Source organism: Anolis sagrei, chromosome X, assembly GCF_037176765.1.
Source record: "Anolis sagrei isolate rAnoSag1 chromosome X, rAnoSag1.mat, whole genome shotgun sequence".
In the NCBI taxonomy this organism is placed as follows: domain Eukaryota; kingdom Metazoa; phylum Chordata; class Lepidosauria; order Squamata; family Dactyloidae; genus Anolis; species Anolis sagrei.
The window spans coordinates 58523401-58530508 of record NC_090034.1 but is presented as its reverse complement, the minus strand read 5'-3'; positions in this window follow the sequence as shown (position 1 = coordinate 58530508).

The window sequence follows — 7108 nt, the reverse complement described above, 5'->3', positions numbered from 1 at the left end:
TTTGGGGCCCTGGTCCTGCCTTCGAGGCTATTGGCCGCCCCTTCCAGTTTGAGTCAGACAATCCCTCCTTCCTCCCCTAGAATCAAAGAGTTGGAAGAGACCAAGAAGCAGGAATATTGCATTCAAAGCACCCCTGACAGATGGCCATCCAGCCTCTGTTTAAAAACCTCCAAAGAAGGAGCCTCCACCACACTCCGGGGCAGAGAGTTCCACTGCTGAACGGCTCTCACAGTCAGGAAGTTCTTCCTCATGTTCAGATGGAATCTCCTCTCTTGTAGTTTGAAGCATTGTTCCATTGCCTCCTAGTCTCCAGGGAAGCAGAAAACAAGCTTGCTCCCTCCTCCCTGTGACTTCCTCTCACATATTTATACATGGCTATCATGTCTCCTCTCAGCCTTCTCTTCTTCAGGCTAAACATAATAATAATAATAATAATAAACATTTATTTATACCCTACTAACATCTAAAATTACTAAATTAACATTACTAAAATAGTAAAGAGTAGAGACATCAGACTGGCAACAAAGATCCGCCTAGTCAAAGCCATGGTATTCCCTGTAGTAACCTACGGATGTGAGAGCTGGACCTTAGGGAAGGCTGAGCGAAGGAAGATCGATGCTTTTGAACTGTGGTGTTGGAGGAAAGTCCTGAGAGTGCCTTGGACTGTAAGAAGATCCAACCAGTCCATCCTCCAGGAAATAAAGCCCGACTGCTCACTGGAGGGAAGGATACTAGAGACAAAGTTGAAGTACTTTGGCCACATCATGAGGAGACAGGAAAGCTTAGAGAAGACAATTATGCTGGGGAAGGTGGAAGGCAAAAGGAAGAGGGGCCGACCAAGGGCAAGATGGATGGATGGCATCCTTGAAGTGACTGGACTGACCTTGAAGGAGCTGGGGGTGGTGACGGCTGACAGGGAGCTCTGGCATGGGCTGGTCCATGAGGTCACGAAGAGTCGGAGACGACTGAACGAATGAACAACAACACATCCATTTCTTCTTGTCGAACTCTAGACTTAATTTTGGGCAATCGGATCTCTGGCCTGTGGAGGTCCTTTAGGGACCTGGCCCTGCCTTCGAGGCTGTTGGCCGCCCCTTCCAATTTGAGTCAGACAATCCCTCCTTCCTCACCTAGAATCGTAGAATCATAGAGTTGGAAGAGACCTCATGGGCCATCCAGTCCAACCTCCTGCCAAGAAGCAGGAATATTGCATTCAAAGCACCCCTGACAGATGGCCATCCAGCCTCTGTTTTAAAACCTCCAATTTATTTATTTATTTCAGGTACTTTTACCCCGCCCTTCTCAACCCCCGAGGGGGGACTCAGGGCGGCTTACAAAAAGGCACAATTCGATGCCTGTACAAATGCACATAATGTACAAAACCATAGTTAAAACAATTATCACAGTTAAAAACAAGCAGGATGTAACACATCAATAAAACTATTCTCAAGCTCAGCGTTCGTCTTTCAGAGTTCCATCATTCCATTCGTCCATTTCTGTCCATTGTCGAAGTCCTTCTTTATCTGCCAGATTGTTCGAATGCCTGGTCCCAAATCCATGTTTTCAATTTTTTCCTAAAGGAAAGGAGTGATGTCGCTGATCTAATTTCCCCGGGGAGTGAATTCCACAGGCGGGGGGCCACCACCAAGAAGGCCCTGCTCCTCATCCCTGCCAACCTCACTTGTGATAAGAGGCGGGGTCGAGAGCAAGGCCTCCCCAGAAGATCTTAGACTCCGGGGTGGGACGTAGAGGGAGATCCGTTCGGACAGATACACTGGGCCGGAGCCGTTTAGGGTTTTGTAGGTCAAAACCAGCACTTTGAATTGTGCTCGGAATTGGATCGGCAGCCAGTGGAGCTGACACAACAGGGGGGTGGTATGCTCCCTGTATGACGCTCCGGTGAGCAGTCTGGCTGCCTCCCGCTGGACTAATTGGAGTTTCCGAACAGTCTTCAAAGGCAACCCCACGTAGAGTGCGTTGCAGTAATCCAAAGAAGGAGCCTCCACCACACTCCGAGGCAGAGAGTTCCACTGCTGAACGGCTCCCACAGTCAGGAAGATCATAATAATAATAATAATAACAACAACAACACTTTATTTGTACCCTGCTACCATCTCCCCAAAGGGACTCGGTGCGGCTTACATGAGGCCGAGCCCAAATACAACAATACAAGCAATAATAATAACAATACAAGCAATTAAAATAAACATGGACAATACAGTAATGTAACATTAACAATAAGACCACACGATTAAAATCTATGGGAAGGCCAAATGTAAAATTAAAATTGGAAGTAATGCTGGGACATTGGCGAAAAAGTGATGGGCCGTTTGTGGAAAGCATACAAGCAGACCTAAAATGTAAAGTTCTTTTGGAGGACAAAGTGCTATGGGATCATTATTCTGGGAAGGCACACTGGAACAACCACGTCTTCAAGCTCCTCCTAAAGACTGACAAAGTTGCGGCCTGCCTGATGTCCTTAGGAAGTGAGTTCCAGAGTTGGGGGGCTACCTCGTGTTCTTCCTCGTGTTCAGATGGAATCTCCTTTCTTGTAGTTTGAAGCCATTGTTCCGCGTCCTAGTCTCCAGGGAAGCAAAAAACAAGCTTGCTCCTTGCTGTGATTTCCTCTCACATATTTATACATGGCTATCATATCTCCTCTCAGCCTTCTCTTCTTCAGGTTAAACATGCCCAGCTCCTTAAGCTGCTCCTCATAGGGCTTGTTCTCCAGACCCTTGATCATTTTAGTCGCCCTCCTCTGGACACATTCCAGCTTGTCAATATCTCTCTTGAATTGTGGTGCCCAGAATTGGACATAGTATTCCAGGTGTGGTCTAACCAAGGCAGAATATAGGCATTACTTCCCTGGATCCTCTTTGCTTTCCCCTTCCCTCACTACCCTTTCTTCCTTCAACTAATTTCCTTCCTTTCCTCCTCCCTTCCCCTCCCTTCACCTTGCACTTATTTTTATATATTACCAATCTATGGATTTTATTTATTTTTATGACATTTATATGCTGCCCTTCTCATCCTGAAGGGGACTCAGAGCGCCTTACAAGGTATATATACATACAATATATTATATTATTAGTATAGTACATTATCAGTATTGAATATTACTATATTGTATTATGCCATTATATTGTACTATTATTTGTAATATTACATGTAATATAAATATATAATTATAATACTATTATTATTAGTATTAAATTTCATTACATTATAATATTATAAATATTATATATATATATAAATATATACAATATATTATATTACATTATATTATATTGCTAACAGCACAGAGACAAGGTGGAACTGTCTTCTGCCCCGCTCTCTCTTCACAGTTGGTGCTGGGGGGAGGGATCCCCAACTGATGACATATGCAGGAGACAAGATGGAACTGTCCTCTACCCCCCCCCCTTCACTCTTGTCCAGAGCAGAAGTTGATGCTGAGAGGAAGGGTCCCCAACATATGCAGGAGACAAGAATGGACCGTCCCCAGGTGCCCCCTCTCTTCACTCTGGTCCAGAGTGGCAGTTGTTGCTGGGGCGAGGGGCCACCAAATGATGACTTATGCAGGAGACAAGATGGAACCATCCCCTGCCCCCCCTTTGCTCTGGTCCAGAGCAGCATTTGGTACTGGGAGGAGGGGTCCCCAACTGATGACATATGCAGGAGACAAGAATGAACCGTCTCCAGGTCCCCCCTCTCTTCACTCTGGTCCAGAGAGGCAGTTGGTGCTGGTGGGAGAGGTCCCCAACTGGTGACATATGCAGGAGACAAGATGGAACCATCCCCTTGGCCCTCTCTCTTTTCACTCTGGCCCAGAGTGGAGACTTGTGCTGGGGGAGGGGCGGCCAACTGATGACTGTAAAGAACTCCTTACCTTAAGCAGCTAGAATGTTGGCCTGGCGAAGCCCTGGCGGCCATCTTAGGATAGGGAAACAAGGAGACATCATCTTAGTTAAGGGTTTTCTAGAGAGGGCGTGTCCTAATCTAGGAAGCAGAGATTAGACAGCCAGGATTGGTTGGAAAATAGGGGCAGAGCCTAGCGTTCAAAAAGAAAAAAATATACCTTTTGAACTGAGGCTTGAGTTGGCAGTTGGAAATTGCCCGTTGGGGGATTTTGTTGGTTGGTGTTAGATAGGAGAGCTGGGTTAATCTTATGTGGTATTCAAGAGCTAGAGAGATTAGCTAGGAATACAGATAGTGGAACCGGACCTGGTTCGTGGTCTGTTCTTTGTCTCTGAGGAAGGCTAGGCCAAAGGATATTGGCAAGATTCCGGAAAGGGGGAATTTTATTTGGAATTATTATCAGCGATTAATTTCCTGAGATAATTTCCTGTTTTGTTAACATCAAGGTTTGAACCCAGAACCCTTCTAAGAATTGTACATCGAAAGTAACCAGAAGCTTATGTACCAGTAACTTACTGAAACCACTATGCATTTGTACCAGAAGAAGTTTAAGCCTGTTAAATAAACATTTTATTATTGTTAACACTTTATAACAGCCTCTGTGTGAACATCATTGTGATTTAAACCCTCTAAAGAAAACACACACTATTGTAACACAAGAGGGTGTTACTAAGTATACTCTCCACACACAGCTTAATCTGAATACCAAACAAAAAGGTAGCAGTGAGAACAATTGAAGAAACAGTTTCTAGATCTCCTAGTTGCCTCTTTCTTGTTTTGAAAATTCCCCTGCACCTATATATAATTTGGTTGGCAGCTTGTGGGATTCACTATTCTAAAATCCCCTATACCTTTCCCTCCTAAGTTCCTTATAATTAGTGGCAATCTGCTGGTATAGTTTTCCCCAGGTTCCTTATAATTGGTGGTACAGAGGTGCGGTAATGCTATCATTTGGTGAAGCAGTGTGGGGATTATTTTTATATCTTTCCCTGTCTGATAAATTCAAATTATTTTAAAATCTTCTCTACTACTCGGCCTTCCTGCTATCGTTATAATGACATATGCAGGAGGCAAGATGGAACTGTACAAGGTGGAACTGTCCCTTGGCCCCCTCTCTTTTCACTCTGGTCCACAGCGGCAGTTGGTGCTGGTGGGAGGGGTCCCCAACTGAGGACATATGCAGGAAACAAGGTAGAACTGTCCCTTGGCCCCCTCTCTCTTCAAATGAGAGACTCCCCCCTGGGCACACAGAAGACTGGACGACTTGGAAGGTGCTGAACAGACTGCGCTCTGGCACGACATGCAGAGCCAACCTTAAGAAATGGGGCTACAAAGTGGAATCCTTGACATGCGAGTGTGGAGAAGAGCAAACCACTGACCACCTGCTGCAATGCAACCTGAGCCCTGCCACATGCACAATGGAGGACCTTCTTGCAGCAACACCAGAGGCACTCCAAGTGGCCAGATACTGGTCAAAGGACATTTAATAGAATATCAAGTCTGCAAAATTTGTGGTTTGTTTGTTTGTTTTTAATGCAATACAACTGTTTCGGTTCGCTCTTGACACGATAAATAAATAAAAATAAATAAGGGGCCGCATGGTGGGCCAGAGCAGGGTGGGAGTGCCAAGAGGGAGGGGGGTTCTCTCCAAGCCCCCTCCCTGCCCTTTCCTCCCTTCCCTTGTCTCTTTTGGAGGCAGAAAGTGAAGGAAAGACGGGAAACACTTGGATCCCAAAAGGCTTGGCCTTGGCTGGGATGAGATGGTGGATGAGATGGTGGATGGGAGAGAAAAAGTCTATCCATGAGACCCCTTATTGCCTACTCCTGATAGAGAAACCTAGAGCTGGAAGAGACCCCCAAGGGCCATCCAGTCCAACCCCCTGCCATACAGGAAGGCACCTAGAGCTGGAAGAGACCCCCAAGGGCCATCCAGTCCAACCCCCTGCCATACAGGAAGGCACAGTGGTGAAGACATTTTGGAAAGAAATACATACCCATATAATTTTGCCTTTCCTTCTTTCTCTCTTTTCCCCCTCCATTCCTTTCCACCCTTCCTTCCTTCTCTTTTTCCTTCCTCCTTTCCTCCTAGGGAATGTTTAGCTGGGGGAAGAGAAGGTACAGAGGGAACATGAGAATCATGTTTCAAGATTTCAAAAGGTATCCCATTGAGGAGGAGGGGGAGAACTGACTTTCAAAGCACTCTCAATAGACAGCCTCTGAGGAAAAGCCTCCAGAGGAGGAGACTCCACCACACTCCCAGGCAGCCTCTGCCACTCTCCAATAGCTCTTACTCTCAGGAAGTTCTTCCTAATAGTTTCAGTTGAATCTCTTTACCTGCCATTTGAACATATTGCTCCCTTGTGCCCTGGTCTCTAGAGCAGCAGACTAGAGGAGATAAGAAAAGATGAGTTGAAAGGCACCAAAATACGAAACAAAAATTTCAGACCCAAAGCCTTTGCAGACGATATTGTCTGCATAATAAAAAAAAATCCCTTGGAAACAATCTCTGAAAAAAAACAATGAAAAAAATCTCTAGTTTTTTTTCATATGCTCTTCCATATGGTGTTTTAATTGTTTTTTTAACAATTGTGAATTGCTGGTGGTTATTTGTATTCCTAGATACTTGATTTTGTTGGTTACCTCAAATCTTGAGATTTCTTGTAGTAATTCTCTTCTGGTTTTTATCATGTTTTTTGCATGACCGCATCTCTGTGTACGAACCCACACGTTCTCTTCGTTCATCTGGAGAGGCCCTGCTTACGATCCCACCGGCATTGTAAGCGCGATTGGTGGGAACGAGGGATAGGGCCTTCTCAGTGGTGGCCCCTTGACTCTGGAACTCTCTCCCTAAGGACATCAGGCAGGCCCCGTCACTAGCAATCTTTAGGAGGAGCTTGAAAACGTGGTTGTTCCAGTGTGCCTTTCCAGAATAAGGAAACTCCTAGCATTATATCCCAACGCACTTTATTAGAGATCCAGGATATCTGCATGCCCACCCCCGTCCAAACACCCCACCTTGTCATGCCCAGCACTTTTAATTTTTTTAATTTAATTATTACATTTGCCCCGGCCATTGTTTTTAATTGCGTCATTGGATGTTGTTAATGTTATTGCTATTCTTTGCTATTGCTTTGTTTTTTGAGTTATTGTGTTGTTGTTGCTGTTGTTTTTATTGTTGTTTTAGGGCTCG